Raw genomic sequence first — 19,420 nt, forward strand, 5'->3', positions numbered from 1 at the left:
AAGCACATGTGACCCTAGCCGCTGCTGTCTTTTTATGCAAGCTATTGAAATCAGATTACCAGTGTAGTATTTTTTTACTTTACAACCCCCCCACCCCATTTTGTGCTGCTATCTAATGGATTGAAACTAAAATAGCATCTAAAAACAAGTACCGTCCCAGTGCCTCTAACTACTATTTTTTAATCTTTAAACAGATAGAGGATACTTTGCTGGATAGTGTCCTATAAGGTAATTGTGCTCATTGCACTGGCAAAACAGGCTATGCCAAGATTAAAGATCTCTAAAATTATTGGTTGTACTCTCTTCAAAGTGCCTGTTCTTTTTTTTAAAAAAAATTGCTTACACTAGCTAGCTTACTCATACGTGGATTGTAGGTGGTTGGTGGTTGTGTAAAAATGGATGAAGATAGCCTAGATAAGTTTTGTTGCACAGGAAGCAAAAACTCTGACAGCATTTAAAAACAAAGTTACCAATTTTTAGCTGAATTTTCTATTTTTAATGAAATTGTCAGAATTTCAATAGCTATCAGTTACACTGCATTTAATCCTGATAGTTTATTAAAGGTGACCTGTAATGGGGAAAAATGTCTGCTGTTCTTTTTGATGTATAAAATAGGCCTGAACTGTTTTATTAGCTAGCTTGATTTTATAATACATGGATTACCAGGTCTTGACTGCTGTGTGTATTGAATAACTAGTGGAACAAAGACAGCACAATAAAGTGAAATCTAAGCTGCTGCGAAGGGAAAAAAAATTAATCAGGCTGTTTAAAACTCTTTGGATATTTTTGTTAACATCTATTTAACTCAGTCCCAACAAACATTTAGGAGAAAAGTATTTTGTGATATTTTGAGGCTTTCAAACCTCTGCCCTTTCTGTTGAAGCTTGGAAAAGGTCCCACTCAGATTCTCCACGAAGATCTGCAGCCAAAAAAAAAAAAAGAGGGTGGGGAGGGGGGGAAGAGAGAGCTTGATATTCCTCAAGTTATAAGAACAAACAGTGTTTTTCCTGGGAGTCAAGGGGGTGGCAAGGAAATCTTCAGATTCTCCTTCAAACACGATAAAGACACAAAAGAGGGCACATGCATTTTTTTCTCCTTTGCAGGTCACCTTTGCAGACCATGTTTCATTAGCATGCTGGTAAGGGCCTGATCCAAAGCCTAAGAAATCAATGGGATTTGGCTCAGGCTCAACGAGAACAATCAATTTCAGGTATTAAAGCTCAATGCATGTATTAATTCAAATAGTTTGTTCAAGGTTTTAATATGTTAAAGGTTGCTTTAAATTCTATTAATATAACTATCAGATGTGTGTACTTGATAAGATAATCATAGTGAAATTTTTAAAAGATATTGCATTACTTTAACCTTTTCTTATTGCATTCTAGTCGCCTCTGTAAGGAAATCCTATTATCAACATTAAATAAAAATGGATTATATAGATTTTTATTACTGTCCTTGAGTTAGCTCATAAAAGCAAAAGGGATTTCCTGCAATTATTAAAGATGTGTGTTTTTAATTAAAGTGCTGTTTATAATTTAAAATTGTGTTTAGATATGTCAGTCGTTCTGTTTAAATAGATTCTATACACTTCAAGCAAGAATTCTGTTCATTTGAAGAGGAACTTTGCTAGCATACGGGGTACAGATCAGACCTAATATTGGATACTCAGATATCTCAGTGATGGAGGTCGTATGGGAAACAAGGTAGATTATGAATAAGGCTACGTTTTAGTCACAAGTATTTTTAGTAAAAGTCACAGACAGGTCACTGGCAGTAAACAAAAATTCATGGCCTGTGACTTCTCCATGACTTTTACTATATGCCCCTGACTAAAACTTGGGTGGGTGCTGGGGGGTGGCCCAGGACCCCTGCTTGTGCTGGAGGGGGTGGAGCCAGCAAGCTCCCTACCTGGTTCTGTGCTCTCCCCCTACCCCCCAGCAGCAGCAGACTTTGGGTGTGGGAGGGGGCTGGGGGTTGGGGCACTGGATGGGGTGAGGTGGGCTCTGGGTGGTGCTTATCTGGGGGATTCCCCAGAAGCGACGACATCCCCCTCACTTAGCTCCTAGGTGGAGGTGTGGCCAGGCAGCTCTGCCCTCTGCCTCCGCCTAGAGCGCTGACTTTGCAGCTTCCATTGGCTGGGAACAGTGGCCAATGGGAGCTGCAGGTGCCGTGCCTGTAGGTGGAGGCAGCATGCAGAGCTGCCTGGCCATGCCCCCGCCTAGGAGCTGAGTGAGGGGGATGTTGCTGCTTCCAGGGAGCCATCCATGGAAGCACTGCCCAGAGCCCGCCTCACCCCGTCCCGTGCCCCAACCTCCTGCCCCCTCCCATACCCAAACTCAGCTGCTGGGGTGGGGGTTGCGGTGACCCAAGACAGGGCTGGATTAAGGTTATGAGGGGCCTAAGTATGAATTACATATTGAAAAAAAATTATGAAGTCATCAAACATTTCTCTACATACATATTATTTATTTATGTAAAATTAACAAGTTTATTCTACTCTTACTACACTCAATTCTTCAAACAGATACTTCTGAGTAAGAGGTAGCTTGAGGCATGCTACACTATCCTTCTCTTAGGCCTCCTTCCTCCTAGGTATTGGAGTGCTCTTCTTCATGAGGGTGAACACTGCAACATTCCCCATCCCGCTCACCTCTTTCAACCTTGTGCTTCTGCCCTCAACCCTCCACATGGCACAGTGCAAAGCCAAGCCTGCAGGTGTTTTCCCCAAGCTATGGACTCTGTCTACAGTACACCACATACCCTATCTCACTCTGACTGCAGCCAGCTTTTATTATGTAAAAGAAAACCACTCAGGTGTAAAATCCATGGAAGTAGAAGAAGTAGTAGTGGGAAAGTTACATTGGGTGGCAGTGTATTTTAGGCTGTCTTGCTCTGAAAGCTGCCTCCCAGTGTTGCACTGGCTGAGGACAATGAATTACTGTTTTCACACTGAACCCAAATATTATTTGTGGGATGATACTCCCATTTGTGTAGTTAATCTCCAATTATTCACCACATCAGGCCGTTCTATCACCAAGCTCTTCCACAATTAGAATAAAATCATAGGACTAGAAGGGACCTCGAGCGGTCATCTAGTCCGGTTCCCTGCACTCATGGCAGGACTAAGTATTATCTGTTCTAGAATGTGTTAAGCATGAGTTCTGTATGCCCCAGGCCCCTACACTTTGCGTTTGTTTGTTTTAAGCTTTTTGTAAGGAAAAGGTAACAGCTAGAAATGACACAGATCTTTAAATGGTTGCCCAGTCATAATATTTAGCACTTCTGTCCTATGTTAGCTCTTCAAAATCACTGTACAAACATTAAACAAACAAGCTAAAGCCTGTCAGCTTTTGAATGACTAGGAGTTGACAAAACAGAGCTATTCCCTGTTGTGTTCTCTGCCCCCCTGGACAAAAAGACTTCAATGAAAATCTGCATTTTAAAAGAACCATTAAGGATCTTTCAAAAGAACAGTCCAACCAAGGCTGCTGTTGTGACACCCTTGTTTGTTACATCAGGCCTGTTTGTTTGTTTAAAGCTGGTGTAGAAAAAAAGGAGAGCTTCCTGTTTCATTTGCATGTGTAAATCAAGCAGACCTTGTTTATTTTTTTTCCTTAAAGTGCTCAAAGTTTAGGGGAGGAAAGTGAATGAGATTCTGCTTATACCAGATGTGAAAAAGCAGAAGGGACCAAAATCTATTTTTGTGCAAAAATCTGTTCTCCCTGAAGTCAATAAGGCTACATAGGTGTAACTGTCAGTCGGAATTGGCCTGTGTTCTCATTCCCTTCTTGAATCACATTCCATGCTTATCCAACATTTTCCATTTGGGAAAGAAGTTCGTTTGAGTTGGGGCAGAAAAATGAGGGCTAACTTCAGGTTTATGTAGCTTTAAGTTTTTGGAATGAACCTCAAAAGAAATCAAATGTGAGGTACTTTTATGATGGATTGAACTGCTAGAGAACCAGCAAATGGACAGAACCTGCCTTTAGGCTATTCAGCCACTCTTTCTATCATAGCCTGCTAAGAAGCGGATTTAAAATCCTTGAGGGAGAAGGGAGAGAGAAACCTACAACACTGTGTATTGAGCTTCCTCCAGTGCTTTTGCAAACCCTTAAAAGTACAAAGATGCGTTCACCTGTGGAACTAGACTGAGCATAAGGAAAGAACTTGGTTGCCTGGGCATCCCAGTACAGAAAAAACACATCCAAGAAAAAAATTGGATTTCTTTGATTTTTAGAACAGTTCAATATAGTACTGAACACACTGCATCATAAATCTGAAATTTGTTCCTTATACATGGGAGAGGCAATAGTTCTGGCTGGAGCTGGGTAGTGTGTGTGCAGGTTCTGTGCAAGCTTCCCACCCTACTGCTCTGGTACTGCCTCTCCCCGTCCCCGTCCCCCCCCACAGGCACTTGCCAGTTGTCCAGAAACGGGACCAGGCACACATAGAAGATGACAGGGATGGGCACTGGGACCCAGGAGCTGCCTGCCAGCCTCAGCCAAGGAGAGGGCAGAGGGAGCTTCTTCTCTCCCTGACAGCTAAGCAGAGCTCCGGAGAAATCAGGGGTGGGGAGGAACTGGGGGTCACACACACAGTGCCTGCTCAAACTACACCCACGGCTGACACGAGTTCCCGTGGTAACCGGATTTTTAGTGTCTGGTCACCAATGGTAACTGGATACCTGGCAGTGTGTTCCTGCAGTGTGGGGGAGAGGCAGACGGGAGGGAGCGGAAGCAACAGGCTGCTGGCTGAGCTCCTTCCAAGCCACAGGCGGCTGCTTTGCCTTTCTGGCTGGCAGGAGCACTCCAGCAGGGCTGTGTGAGCAAGCTCGCTCCCCCCTCACCCAGCCCTGACCGAACCCCCTGCCTGACTAGTAGGGCCTAAAAAATAGGAGGGCTATAGCCTTATTAGCCTAATGGTTAATCCGGTGCCTGAGCTGCCCCCAGGCCAGGCACACCGGCAGGCTGCAGAAGTCATGGAAAGTCACAGAACCTGTGAATTCTGTGACAAACTCTCAGCCTAAATTATGAATAACAAACTCCTCATTTTAACAACATGTTCTCTTCGCAGGGGCACTCCAGAATATTTGTAGTAACTGTAACTGCCGAACTATTTTTTTTTTTTTTACATTGGCTAGATTTGAAGCTGATAATGTCCTTTTAAAAATAACCAAATTCAAGCCATAGCAGAAAATCATCCAGTAATGCCCTTTCCTGTTGCACTTGAGATGTTGCAAATCTTTGAGGTTATTCTTTCACTCTTCCCTCTCCTCCTCCACAATACCTTCCGTCCCAAAACTTCTTGTTCCATTTTCTAGTTACTGTGGGACTTTTTAGAAGTCCATCCCCTGACAAACTCAAAAAGCCTTTACCTAAAAACACTTTTAAAACAATGATGCAACTGGAGGGCAAATACTTTCAGGTAGCAATCAGTTCCCTGACTTAAAAATGCCTTATCACTGTCAGAGTGTTCTCTCTTTAGCATCATCTTGTTTGTTATTCACAGAGGCTAGAGAATGACAATTACAATAAGTGTGTGTTGAAATAATGAAACTGAATGTGCATTTTTAAATACAATTTTTGATTTTCAAGTGCTCCAATTCCATATCCTTATTATATCAAGGCACATGTAGGCCATAGTTGTGTAATATTTTGTGTGCAATTTTGAAATGTAGTCAACCCATATAAAATAAATTGCAGTGCTTTATTTACCCAGTTATTTTTAAAGTGCATTATGTCAATACACTATACCAAGAGTGGGATTGGTATAAACACTAACTAGGTTAATAGCAAAGTTGTCTTTAGGCCTACAGGGTAGTCAAGGTTTGTCTGCACTTTTCTAGCTCATAGCAAAAACACAGCTGAAAATAAATGTGCTCTACTTAATCCTGTACAATCTACATACCAGCTGTTATAGCAATTTATTCTTCAGATCCAGAAGTTCCATTTGCTAGTCTTGTAAGCAAATAATTTACAACTAGGTATTCTAACAGAAAAATCTTTTAAAACACTGTAAAACAACATAAATCTGTCATGCTTTCACTAGCAGAAGGGCAAATAATAATAATAATAAAAGGTTTAATTTAAAAACAAAAATACTTAAATATCATATGGATGTCAGTCTGGCCTCAGGTAAATCCTTTAACCCATCAGACTTGGGCATATCATTGTAAACAGGTATGCAATCAGATCATGGTTTTCATCCTTGGCCAGAAATTCCATTCACAATACCATACATTTACAATATTTAATAAGGTGTTGCATTTAAAGGTAAGTAAATTCTTGTGAGATATACCTTCACTGGAAGCAGCAGTTGAATATTAAACAACTATTTGCATCTTCATGACTGAATCTGGAGGGTGGGGAGAGAGAAAGTTGAGTTTTGCATTAGAACACTTTGTGCAGGAATTTATTAGTTAATAATCAATTAAGACAGCAGCTTTTCTCATAAGATCACTGTGAAATATTGCTGAGTACTGGCTTACCTCAGACAGGTGTTTCTCTCACTGGTTTCAGTGACTGTAAAGAATAGCTTCATTCTCTTAATGGATTTAAATGCAAACCATGCTTAACTGTCAGCTTCATTTTTTATACCTAGCTAGTTTAATTTGGGCTCTCATATTTTATTAAATAGGCAGTCAAACATTCTGCTTATTTTTCCTCTTCCCTGATCGCATCAGTAACTTTTTATTAGGCATTTCACAGTACCTCTTTTTCAAAAGTGTGCAACAGCAAATGTGACTATCAGTATCCAGTGGGCACCAAACACAATTTCATAAGCAAAAATATTTAACACGGCGTTAAGGTTGTAGTAACTCAGCACTGTCTGTGCTCCTCGTACCCTTTCAGAACGTGGTAATTCCCAAAACATCTGAAAAACCAAGAAATGCAGCGCTAAGGTCCTCTTACAAGACATGTAGCATTACATGAGAAAAACAAGAAATGCATCATTAAGATGACACTTCCCACACAACACGAGCTCTGCCCATTTTGATCCCTACCTAAGAAGTCTCTGGGGAGATCTCAGCACCTCAGCCATCACTTAGCCATTTTGAGAAGTGTGATCTCTGCAAACCAGCAACACGTATTCCACAGCTCATGGTGCAGCACCGAGCACTGTGGGACTCTACTGGATTGTATGACCTGGGGACTGCTGAATTGGAGTTGGGTTAGGCACAAAGATATGGCAGCTTTGCTTAGAAAGGGGTAAGGTCCTGTTCTTGTCCCAGTTCCTATTGCCAAGCCCAAAGGAGCAAAATATTACAGAAGTTTGTTACATTTCTATTGCCTCCTCGTGTTCTTTACTATTTACAGTAATTTTGTGGTCTAAGCATCAAGTATGAAGTACTTACAATAGATTCCCTTAAATCATGAGTTCAAGTCTCCATGGGGTCAGCTCAGACCTTTATTTTTTCAAAGCAGATGGGTTTCGTGCAGTTTTCTTGATAATGGTTTGAAGAGGAAACCTCAAAACCAGGCGTCTCACAGGGACAGCAGAGCTCTCTAGACACTTTCTGTGTAATAGCAGAAATTACAGTGCCCTGATGAGTTAGTCCGGGGCTAAAATTCCTCCTCACTGGAAAAAGGTAGTCCTTTGGACTCATGCCACAGCACTTTTACAAAGACTGGGATTCCTTTGTAGAGTTTATCAGAAGGCTCTGGAATTCTCTGGGATGAAGGGCACTATAGACTCAGAACAAATAAAATTATTGGTTCTATCCCTCCTACCAGGATGAGCCATTCTGCAGAATAACCTTTCTCACTTGAGGCAATGAGTGGGATTCAAGTGATTGTGCAGTAAATCAGAACAAGGAGTAATGGTCTCAAGTTGCAGTGGGGAAGGTTTAAGTTGGATATTAGGAAAAACTTTTTCACTAGGAGGGTGATGAAGCACTGGAATAGGTTACCTAAGGAGGTGGTGGAATCTCCTTCCTTAGAGGTTTTCAAGGTCAGGCTTGACAAAGCCCTGGCTGGGATGATTTAGTTGGGGATTGGTCCTGATTTGAGCAGGGGGTTAGACTAGATGACCTCCTGAGGTCCCTTCCAACCCTGATATTCAATGATTCTATGATTCTGCTATACCTAGACAAACATAAATCCACTCCCTCATCTTTTAGGTGACTCAGAGTCCTGCAGTGAGTTTCTATGAGTGACCTGAATTATTCCCTCAGCCTAAAAAAGGAGTTGCTTCCAGAACCGTTTGCTCTAAACAAGAGTTGCTAATGCATTTTTACTTAGCATAATTTCTTGGTCTTGTAGTCTCAGTTAAATCCTTTAACCATCAATACAGGAAATGAACTCTCCACTCAAATACAGCAGTCATCATTGACTGTATGAACTGCAAGTTATTGAAAGAGAAGGGAAATTCAAAGTTGTTTTTGAGTAGCAGCCACATTAGTCTGTATCCGCAAAAAGAACAGGAGTACTTGTGGCACCTTAGAGACTAACAAATTTATAAGTTGTTTTTGTCACCAAATCTAGTCCTCTGCCTCATCTTCAGGATATCTCTCTGCCTTTCAGCCAGGGACTAGGTTATTCCTTCTGCGTTGCTTCTGCCATCCTTATGGTCAGAAGTCAGTTTTCCTTCTCTAATAGATATTCCACCAATGATTTAGGAATTCTACCATGATTTCAACAATTTCCATCCCACTATCAACCTCAGCCTGGACCAGTCCACACAAGAGATCCACTTCCTGGACACTACAGTGCTAATAAGCGATGGTCACATAAACACCACCCTATACCAGAAACCTACTGACTGCTATTCCTACCTACATGCCTCCAGCTTTCATCCAGACCACACCACACGATCCATTGTCTACAGCCAAGCTCTACGATACAACCGCATTTGCTCCAACCCGTCAGACAGAGACAAACACCTATAAGATCTCTATCAAATGTTCTTACAACTACTATACCCACCTGCTGAAGTGAAGAAACAGATTGACAGAGCCAGAAGAGTACCCAGAAGTCACCTACTACAGAAGAGGCCCAACAAAGAAAGTAACAGAATGCCACTAGCCGTCACCTTCAGCCCCCAACTAAAACCTCTCCAGCGCATCATCAAGGATCTACAACCTATCCTGAAGGACGATCCCTCACTTTCACAGATCTTGGGAGACAGGCTTAGAGACAGCCCCCCAATCTGAAGCAAATACTCACCAGCAACCACACACCACACAACAGAACCACTAACCCAGGAACCTATCCTTGCAACAAAGCCCGTTGCCAACTGTGTCCACATATCTATTCAGGGGACACCATCATAGAACCTAATCACATCAGCCACACTATCAGAGGCTCGTTCACCTGCACATCTACCAATGTCATATATGCCATCATGTGCCAGCAATGCCCTTCTGCCATGTACATTGGCCAAACCGGACAGTATCTACGTAAAAGAATAAATAGACACAAATCAGACGTCAAGAATTATAACATTCAAAAACCAGTCGGAGAACACTTCAATCTCCCTGGTCACTCATTACAGACCTAAAATTGTCAATACTACAACAAAAAAACTTCAAAAACAGACTCCAACGAGAAACTGCTGAATTGGAATTAATTTGCAAACTGGACACCATTAAATGAGGCTTGAATAAAGACTGGGAGTGGATGCGTCATTACACAAAGTAAAACTATTTCCCCATGCTTATTTTTTCCCCCTACTGTTACTCATACCGTCTTGTCAACTGTTGGAAATGGGCCATCCTGATTATCACTACAAAAGATGGTTTTTTTGTTTTTTTCTTCCTGCTGATAATAGCTCACCTTAACTGATCACTCTCGTTATAGTGGGTATGGCAACACCCATTTTTTCATGTTCTCTGTGTCTGTGTGTGTATATATATATATATCTTCCTACTGTATTTTCCACTGAATGTATCCGATGAAGTGGGTTTTAGCCCATGAAAGCTTATGCTCAAATAAATTTGTTAGTCTCTAAGGTGCCACAAGTACTCCTCATTCTTTTTGCACCATACTTGTCACTCATTGCAAAGTCAGTTTGCCTTCATTAAAAACAGAGAGAAAAAATAACCAAATAAAGTTAAGTAAACATAACTACTCCCCAGACTAATGTATCACTAAAAGGGATAGAGCTTTAAGTTATAAATATGAAATAATACCTACAGCATGGCTGCAAAGTTCTGTCTCTGACCCTCTTCTTTGGGCAAAGCTGCCTCATAATGAATCCTCATGGTATTTGTTTCGCAGGCAGTTGCAGCCACAGTTTCTCGTTAGTCCAGCTCCCTTTCTCCTTAGCATGTGACGGTCTTTTTTTGAATCCACACCTACCACTCTTTCTTATGGGCTAGTTTAGACCAGTTTCTAAAATACGTTTGTACCATTATCTCACACCAGTTCAAATCTGTTTGGAAGGTGGCTCATCATTCTCTCTCCTGTCCTCAGGGCTGTTATCTCAATAACAAACTGTGCAGCCGCTTGTCTGTCTGGCATGCGAGGTATAACAGTAGCCATATATGGGAAGATGTAACTGCTGGACGAAGTAGATATTTTTACATTAGGCACACCCTGTTTTTTCCAGTTTGCACAACCTTACCAGCACAAGTTATTCCTACAGAACACTCTTTACAACTCAAATGTCTTACTAGGTCAGTTTCTCATTGTTATCCTAATCAATGAGATCAAAGACAGGCACTAAAGGATAAGAAAAAACACCCCCTTGTAAAGCAGTATATTATACAGCTTATAATACAGTGTTAGAACTTGAGTCTTGATAGAGATGGAAAGCAACTTTTCCCCTTTCCTCTAATTTACAGCTATCTCTTCACCTCCCCCATGATCAATTTAAAATATCTGCCTAAATTTAGATGATTAGCTATTCAGACTAAGCTTTCTCTTATTTGTCTGAAAAGTGTGTGTGCCATCAGGGGTGCTGGAACTAGGGATGATGGGGGTGTGGCAGCACTCCCGAGCTTGAAGTTGTTTCCATCATATTCAGGGTTTACAGTTTTTGTTCAATGACTTTCAGTGCCCCACACTATAAAAATTGTTCGAACGCCACTGTGTGCTGCACTATAAATAACAATTCTTTGCCACACACCCCCAGCAAGCTAAATGAGAGGTGTGTATTACACTCCAGCTTGGTGCTACTAGTTTGTGACTTTATAGGCGTGTGACACAAGCCTCACAGCAGCTTTTAGTTAGATTATACACAAGCGGAGGTGATAAGATACAGTGGGTAAGTCTCTTGGCTGGGAAGCTCATTCTTTGAATTCAGATGGGTGAGTGAAAACAGAGGGAAGCAGCTGCTGCACACGTGGCACTCTCTTGTGCATACCCTCCCCCACAAGCATTAAAACCCACAGTTAAGATATTGCATAAAACTTGCTACAGTGAAAACAAATTCTGTCTCAGAGGGAACAACACCTCTTCCTCCTACTGGATCAACTGCTGGATTGTATTTGCTTTTTTAGATTCGTAAGACCTCTCCAGCGCATCATCTGGATTGTATTTGCTTTTTTACATTCCTTATACACTAACATTACAACAGTGTTGAGGGCACCCAGTTGAGAATCCAATTTCAATATAGCTGTGCCCCATTTTATCATGTCATTTTAGCATGGCTAGGATACTGTTTCATTTGCAAGGAGTGAAGCTGAATGCAGATTAAGATGAACAAGTAGAATTTTATTAAACGCTCTGCACTGCTCTGTGGGACTTCATTGCTTCCAGCTTAACTCCCTGCAATCCCTGTTTTTCTGAGGGAAAAATCTCTGACAACTGTGTACTGGGTGCACATGCACCTACAGTAGAATGGACATGTACAATCACTCAAAAAAGAATGTTAACTGATATTGTTGGTGATTTTATATAAGTGATTGAAAATGTTTAGGATAAGGTTTTTATATTGTTTCCCCTCATCCATATGGACTTTGATATTTTTCAGTATGGAGTCGAATTTCCACTTGGTCCCCAAAGGTGGAAAATTAAGGCGCGAAAGCTGTGGCACGAGGGCTGGTTCAAACCAGTTGCAACTGACTTGTAACTGCCATCCCCTCAGAACTTTCCCGCCACTCACTCCTTATAAGGAACTGTGCCACATCGTCACGGGGCTGTCCGTCCAGGAAGCAGCCGTGTGTGGTTGGGCTTTTGCACGGGTCTCCGGATCAAGAGCTGTGAAGGATCCTGTGACATTATTGACTTACCTGCCATCCAGGGTCCTTTGGTCCACCAGTCAGCAACTTCAGTCTAGCAGCCGAGACCCAGTGTTCCTCCCCAAAGGCCAGCATTTGGCCGAGGGTAGAAGGTCCTGGACCCACCACTCACTACCATCCGACCTCACCATAGATGACATCTGATTAGCAGTAGGCTGTACTGGGGATTTGTTATATTCTTGTTGCCAAGAGGGAGGGGTCTGAGCTTCGGTCTGAGCTTCAAGCTCCTTAGTTGCAGTCCACCGTTTGCTGAATTTTATGCGTTTATGTGTGTTCTCTTTCAGATAACCAATCCTTAATACACTACTTACCTGTTTCAAAAGCAACTTTTGTCTCTCCTCCTCTTTCCTACACCATACTTGTGAGGGACAGTGGGACACAGTAGCTGCTTCCTCAGGTGACAGACCCTGATAACAAGACCAAGAACCTGTACCCGTAAAACAGAAACAGAGAGGCATATTGGGGTTCACTTAGTTTTGATTTTCCCTGGTTACAGTTGTGGCGACCGCGGCAGGACTTGTTTGGGAGTAGCTAACCCACTCAGGTCCTGTTGGGAATTTCTGTTGGTTTGTTTTTAAGTTGCAACAGTGACTGCTTTGACGGTCCATAGACTCGAGGAGAGAACTTCTTCGGATACTGTGGGTGAGCACATATCTTGTGGCCCCACAGGAGACTGGCCTGAAAAGCCGAAGTAGCTCCATGGTGGGTGAGGTGCGTCCGCAGGGGGCTGGAGTTGAGGCTGAAAACCTCAGCGAGATCCAGCTACCACCTTTCCCATTCCCTTGGGGCAATCAGGGCCTTTGGGATCCCTGAAAAGGATCTGGGAGTTTTCCCGCCCTGTAATAGAAAATCCTTTTCGGAGATGCCAAAGGCCCTGATTGCCCCAAGGGAATGGGAAGGGTGGTAGCTGGATCTCGTTGAGGTTTTCAGCCTCAACTCCAGCCCCCTGCGGACGCACCTCACCCACCATGGAGCTACTTCGGCTTTTCAGGCCGGTCTCCTGTGGGGCCACAACATATGTGCTCACCCGCAGTATCCGAAGAAGTTCCCTCCCCGAGTCTATGGACCGTCAAAGCAGTCGGGTCTAGTGGTTCCAGAGGGCGTGCACTGGTTTACCACTACCTGTTTTCCTGGTAACAGACTGATCAGGAAAGCAGGTAGTGGTAAACCAGTGGACCCCCTCTGGAACCACTAGTATCTGACTGGTATAAGCTAGATACGGCGTGGTGCATTTGCCCAAAAAGCTGCCTACCTCTTTCAGCAGTTTTGACTCTCCTAAAGGGACTTTGTGCTGCATTGTTGTGGCTTTGACTTTCCCAAGAGAGCCTTGTGCTGCCTTTTGACTTTTGCCTACTAGCCGGTTGTTGGGTAAGCAATCAAGCAACCGAATAGCACCACCAGGACGCAGCAGGTCTTCAGCCTTCTGGGGTGGAACAAGTTGAGCAATAAAAATAACACTGAATACAGTGTGGCTTTGTTTGGAAAGAATCAGAACCCCTGGAGTGAGGAATTCTTGGCAGGGGAAGACTCCCTACAAAAACTATCCCAGCTACGGAAAAGATACAAAATCTGTAAACCGATTCCTAAAAGAAAGGCACAGAAACGCGCCTTGCTCTATGGCCTGGCCATGGTTGGCTGAGAGCTGAACTGCCAGGTGCAGCTGCTGAAGCAGCAGACGGAGACGGCTCTGGCAGAAAAGCAAGATCTAAAACAAGCCTTTGAAAAGCAGGCTGCCCAACAACAAGCAGCAACTGCTTCAGTGACCAGCCTAACTAACCAGGTCACACAGTTGGAGGAACAGCTAAAAAGCCTCAATACCCAGCTTATAGCTGCTGAAAGAGAGAGTGAGATCAAGGCGAAAGAGCTAGAGGAGTCGCAGGCCATTGTGTGGCAGCTCTTAAAAGAGGTCCAGCGGGCCAGGGAAGGTGGTACAGTGGATCATGCGGTATGTCAGCACTGCATCAATAAGCTACAGAAACAACTGCAGTTATCTAGGGGAATGATTAATGCTATTGAATCTAACCCCCTAACTGGATTCATCATGGGTAATAAATACTGAGTCTGACTAAGACTCAGAAAACGGAGATCCACCACCGCAGTACTCCATTGCGGGCAGGCCCACACCCTCAGCACCCATTTGCTATGAGGAGCCAAGTCAGGAGCACCTCCTTTTGCTCCAGTGGTAACAACGGTAACTCAATATGGCCCTAATTGGGCCTCAGAGACCAAATACGAAATAAAAGCTCTGACTCCCGAACAAACGAGAGCTTTTGGAAAGCAAATGGATCTGTTAAATAAAGACACTGTTCTGAACTGGTTGGCCAGGTTAAGTGCCACTCCTAAGTTGAGTAAGGAGGATACCGTGGCCACAATGAGAGAATGCATGTCATTAGAGGACTATAATACACTGCCACAGAGTATGATGTTGGACCCACATGGTGAATTGGCTCAGGTGTATGCAAGTGTGGTAAAACTGTATTTCCTTTGTGACAATGTTATGGGTAAAGCATATGCTGAAAAACGATTGCCAGCTGAGAGACCAGAAAAGTATATGCTAAGAAAAAAACGGTTGTATTGGTTGGCAGGCTTGGGTCCAATAGTAAATGGTACTGTGCAATTTAATAATCCTGAATTTAGAGACCTATATATGCAAGGTTTGTCTCTGGCCATGAGCCCTGTTAATATGCAGGTAACACATCTGCTGGAATTAGAGGCCAGATCTCGGGAAGTGCATGAATTACAACAATTGGCACACCCCGGAGCTAAAAAGGAGGTGGCTGCTTTAAACACTGCAACTCAGGGTAACCGAAATAATAATAAGAAAAATGTGGGTTACAAAGGAAAGCAGCATACCAACTAGAGGCAGACAGAAAGAATGTTTAGTGGGACTTCTGAGGAAGTGAGGACACTCAGAAGGCTGTTATTCAAGAGGTTATGCAAATACGAGCCCTATGACAGTTTAGATGGGCTGCCCACCGAAGAAATTTTCCGCAGGTTAGCAAGGCATGAAAGTGCTAATGAGTGCTAATGGGGATGTTGAAAGCTGGGGTCAGTACCAGTAGCAAGAATCACCAGCTCCTCAGAATGCTCTCTGAGAAAGCTGAGCTTTCCAACCCCCAGGTTTTGTTGCCAAAGGAGGGGTATATTAGGTCTGAGCTTCAAGCTCCTTAGTTGCAGTCCACTGTTTGCTGAGTTTTATGTGTTTACTTGTGGTTTTCCCCTTACCTCTTTCATATAACCAACCCTTAATACACTACTTACCTGTTTCAAACATAACTTTTGTCTCTCCTCCTCTTTCCTACACCACACTTGTGAGGGAGGGTGGGACACAGTAGCTGCTTCCTCAGGTGATATACCCTGATAACAAGACCAAGAACCTGTACCTGTAAAACAGAAACAGAGAGGCATATTGGGGTTCATTTAGTTTTGATTTTCCCTGGTTACAATATTAATATAAAAAAAAAGGATTAAGTGAACCACAATCCAGCAAAATCATTAACTTTCCCTCACAAAGGATACTGAAACTTAGTGATGCTGTCACTCTTTCTATATTTATAAAAAGATATATTAATAGAATCCATGTTTAAAAATGAGTTTGGCTTAACACAGGTTGCTTGCACTGTGACTGGGCAATATGAACTAGGATAAAACATATTCAACTCATTTTGGAAAGCTATTTATGAGATTATCTATAACCCTTTTGACTTTAATGGGCCAAGAGTTCCAAAAATAAATGTTTCCATTGACTGAGGCCATGTCTACACTATGGCATTAAGTCGACATATGCCGTGTTGTCTAATTTATAATGTGTGTATCTTTACTACTGAGCCCTTTCCACTGACCTAAAGGGCTTCTAAAAATCAAGAGGGCAGGAAAGCATGCAGGGAACAAGAATGTAACATGCAAGAGGACATGTTGCGGCTTATAGGGGAGCAAAGAGACATGTTGAGGCATCTGGCTGAGGTGCAGGAAAGCCAGCTAGATCTTAGAATCCCGCTGCACCCAGTGATGTACCAGCTGCCCTCCTCACCAAGTTCCATATCCTCCTCTCCCAGACATCCTAGAATGCTCCAGGGGATGGTTCATGGAGCAGAAGGCTCTCCTTCCCACAGCTTTGATTGCTAGGCAGTGGAACTGTAATAAGCTATGTGTCCTTGCCCCTCCCCGCCCCCATGTTATCAGGCCCTTAGACCCGGGTTGTCTTTGTTATTCATTGCTGTCTCTGTTCAGTGTTTGTTAACATAATAAAAATGTATGGATTGAGGACAAGAGGCTCTTTATTCACTGTGCACACTGTGGTTGGTGGGGGTTTAGTTTACAGGGCAGTACATGCGAGAAAGGGGGCAGCTTGGTAAGGAACAACACACAGAACTGTCACATCAGTGTTAGGTCATTCATGAAACTGGTTTTCAAAGCATCTCAGCGTGCTCTTATTATTGCCCTGGTGTCTGGCTGTTCATAATTAGCAGCCAGGCGATCTGCCTTAGCCCCCTACCCCACCAGAAACTTTTCCCCCTTACCTTCACAGATATTATGGAGCACACAGTGAGAAGCAACAACAATGGGAATATTATTTTCGTCTAACCTAGCGAGTAAACTGCGCCAGCGCCCCTTTAGATATCCAAAGGCACATTCTACTACTATTCTGCACTTGCTAAGCCTATGGTTGAACTGCTCCTTACTGCTGTCCAGGCTGCCTGTGTACCGCTTCATGAGCGGTGGGAGCAAGGGGTAGGCTGGGTCTCCAAGGATAACTATTGGCATTTCAATGTCACCAACGGTAATTTTCCAGTATGGGAAGAAAGTTCCTTCTTGCAGCTTTCTGAAGAGACCAGAGTTCCTAAAGATGCAAGCATCATGTACCTTTCCCGACCATCCCACGTTGATGTCGATGATCCACTAGTGCTTGCAACACCACTGAGAAGTATCCCTTGCGGTTTATATACTCTTTGGCAAGGTGGTCTGGTGCCCACTTTAATTCCACTTCATAGACTGTGGGACTGGCCATATTGGTGATGACTACTGGTCGCACCCACCATGGCTTGTGGCGGTTCAATGATGAGACAGAACACAGATTTATTCAAGCAAGCAAGCTGGTCAGCTGAAATGGGCTGCTGCCTGTCAGCTTTCCACCTTCCCTTTTATTATATTTCTCCCCCCTGCGCATTACCTACTTCCACCGCAAAGAGACACAACAAAGGAATGCATGACTTTGATTAATATTCTTATTTTTCAGCCTCTATCTACTACAATCCTAATTCTCAGGCCTTGAGGCCAGGCCAAGGAAGCTTCCCACGATTACTGTCCTTAATTAACTTCCCAGGGTTCATATCTGGTCCTCGTCCTTGGACGGAGCAATGTGTTGCTCCTACACAACGGTCAGGGTGTGCCCTGACTGTTTCCAGGTGGATGGACTAAACATGAGCCTTCAATGGCTGAGTAGGTAAAGTGCTCCATTACAAACATGTCTGCTGTTTTGGCTATTTTTTCCAAGAAATGACTCATCCACCTCCTCATGTCTGTGGGGAAAATAAAAGATAAAGTAACCACAAAACTAGAAGAAACTGGTTTGAGTGAGCATAAAGCTTGTACTAACAGGAGAGGAGAGTTTATAAGAAAACAAGAGACTTTGGCTGTCTACACTACTGTTTATGTCAGCAGAACTTTTGTTGCTCAGGGGTGTGAATAAACCAGAGGTGAAAGTAAGCCAGTCCGGTCTGGTCTGGTGTACCGGTAAGAGCCGGTACACTGTACTGGACTGGCTTCCCCAGGCAGCGATTTAAAGGGCTTGGGTCTCCCAGCAGCGGCTGGAGTCCCAGGCCCTTTAAATTGCTGCCAGAGCCCCACTGCTGGAGTCCCCAGGTAGTGGAGTTGGCGGGGAGGCCCAGGGCTCCGTCAGCGATTTAAAGGGCCTGGGGCGGTAGCAGCAGCAAGAGCCTCGGGCCCTTTAAATTGCTGCCGGAGCCCCACTGCCGGAGCCCTACGGTAGCAGTGGCAGGGCTCCAGTGGTGATTTAAAGGGCCCAGGGCTCCCAGCAGCTGCTACCGCAGTGGAGCCCTGGACCCTTTACATCTCCGCCAGAGCCCCAAGCCCCAAGGTAGTGGTGGCAGCTGGGAACCCCTGGGGTTCCTTCGGCAATATAAAGGGCCCAGGGCTCTGCTGTGATAGCGGCGGCCAGAAGCCCTGGGCCCTTTAAATCACCGTCGGAGCCCTTTAAATGGCCCCTGAGCCCTGGGGCTCCCAGTGGTCTCCGCAGCTGGTAGCTCCAGCAGTGATTTAAAGGGCTGGGGCTCCTAGCCCCCTTTACTGCAGCCGGAGCCCTGGGCCCTTTAAATTTTGATTTGAAGGGCCCAGGGCTCTAAAGGCCCTGCCTCTTCCGGTTGAGGCCCCGCCCCTGCTCAGGACTCCGGTGTACCGGTAAGTCCTTTAAATTACTTTCATCCCTGGAATAAACCATCCCGAGTGACAGAAGTTACAACAACATAAGCGTCGGTACGGATAGCACTATGTTGGCAGGAGAAGCTCTGACGCTCATTTTATTATGCCACTGGGAGAGCTCTTTCGTGTCTGCATAGAGAGCCTCTTCACCAGATGCGTTACACCACTGCACCTGTAGACATGCTCTAATACATACCTATAAGAAAAGATATCAAAACGTTATACATAATCTTTGCAACAAAGGGAAGATGAAGCTGTGAATTGTCCAGTATTGGAAGGGACTGTGGTGAGATTGTCTTAATGTGCTTCCCACTTGTAAGTAACTGATACAGTTTGGTAATATTTTGCCTTAATAGAGATGTTAGACCCATCTGCTGAGTGGTGAATTTCAATCCAACAACCATCACTAGAGGTTTTAAGAACATGTTGAACAAACATCAGCTAGGTATGGTCTAGGTGTACTTGGCCCTGTCCCAGATGAGGGGGCTGGAATAAATGACCCTTGGAGGTCTACGTTTCTTATGATTGCAGAGGAATGCCTGACAATGTGACCTGATCACAGCCTAAAGGCTCAGGGCCCAGAAGGCAAATGAAAAGAGCCCAGCTTTTACTATTTACATCATGAGAGGTTTCAGAGTAGCAGCCGTGTTAGTCTGTATTCGCAAAAAGGAGTACTAGTGGCACCTTAGAGACTAACCAATTTATTTGAGCATAAGCTTTCGTGAGCTACACTGATGCATCCCATGAAGTGAGCTGTAGCTGTAGCTCACGAAAGCTTATGCTCAAATAAATTGGTTAGTC

General features: G+C 43.8%; 1 protein-coding gene, 1 long non-coding RNA gene and 1 other non-coding gene across 19 annotated transcripts in view; 1 reads left to right on the forward strand and 2 right to left on the reverse strand.

Annotated features, from left to right (window-relative positions):
• The window catches only part of LOC122464708 (zinc finger MYM-type protein 1-like), a 57,283-nt gene extending 40,064 nt beyond the window's left edge, over nt 1-17,219 (reverse strand). For 3 of the 17 annotated variants that reach the window (XR_006289000.1, XR_006288991.1, XR_006288990.1), the window contains exons 1-3: nt 12,173-12,311; nt 10,134-10,500; nt 6,298-6,354 (exon numbers count right to left, since the gene is read on the reverse strand). The gene's annotated coding sequence lies outside the window, so the exon portion shown is untranslated. Of the gene's footprint in view, nt 1-863; nt 920-6,297; nt 6,355-7,354; nt 7,517-10,129; nt 10,501-12,172; nt 12,396-12,492; nt 12,609-15,442; nt 15,565-16,701 lie in introns of those variants that run through there. The other 14 variants (XR_006288993.1, XR_006288989.1, XR_006288995.1 and 11 more) reach the window with 13 other exon arrangements.
• Nucleotides 6,126-6,214, reverse strand: LOC114020924. Its single transcript, XR_003565646.1, has one exon. It is a non-coding gene; the product is annotated as a small nucleolar RNA SNORD93 (small nucleolar RNA).
• The window catches only part of LOC122464709, a 67,018-nt gene continuing 59,806 nt past the window's right edge, over nt 12,209-19,420 (forward strand). The window contains exon 1 of the long non-coding RNA XR_006289001.1: nt 12,209-12,331. This is a non-coding gene — a long non-coding RNA (uncharacterized LOC122464709). The remainder of the gene's footprint in view (nt 12,332-19,420) is intronic.

Source organism: Chelonia mydas, chromosome 2, assembly GCF_015237465.2.
Source record: "Chelonia mydas isolate rCheMyd1 chromosome 2, rCheMyd1.pri.v2, whole genome shotgun sequence".
Lineage (NCBI taxonomy): Eukaryota > Metazoa > Chordata > Testudines > Cheloniidae > Chelonia > Chelonia mydas.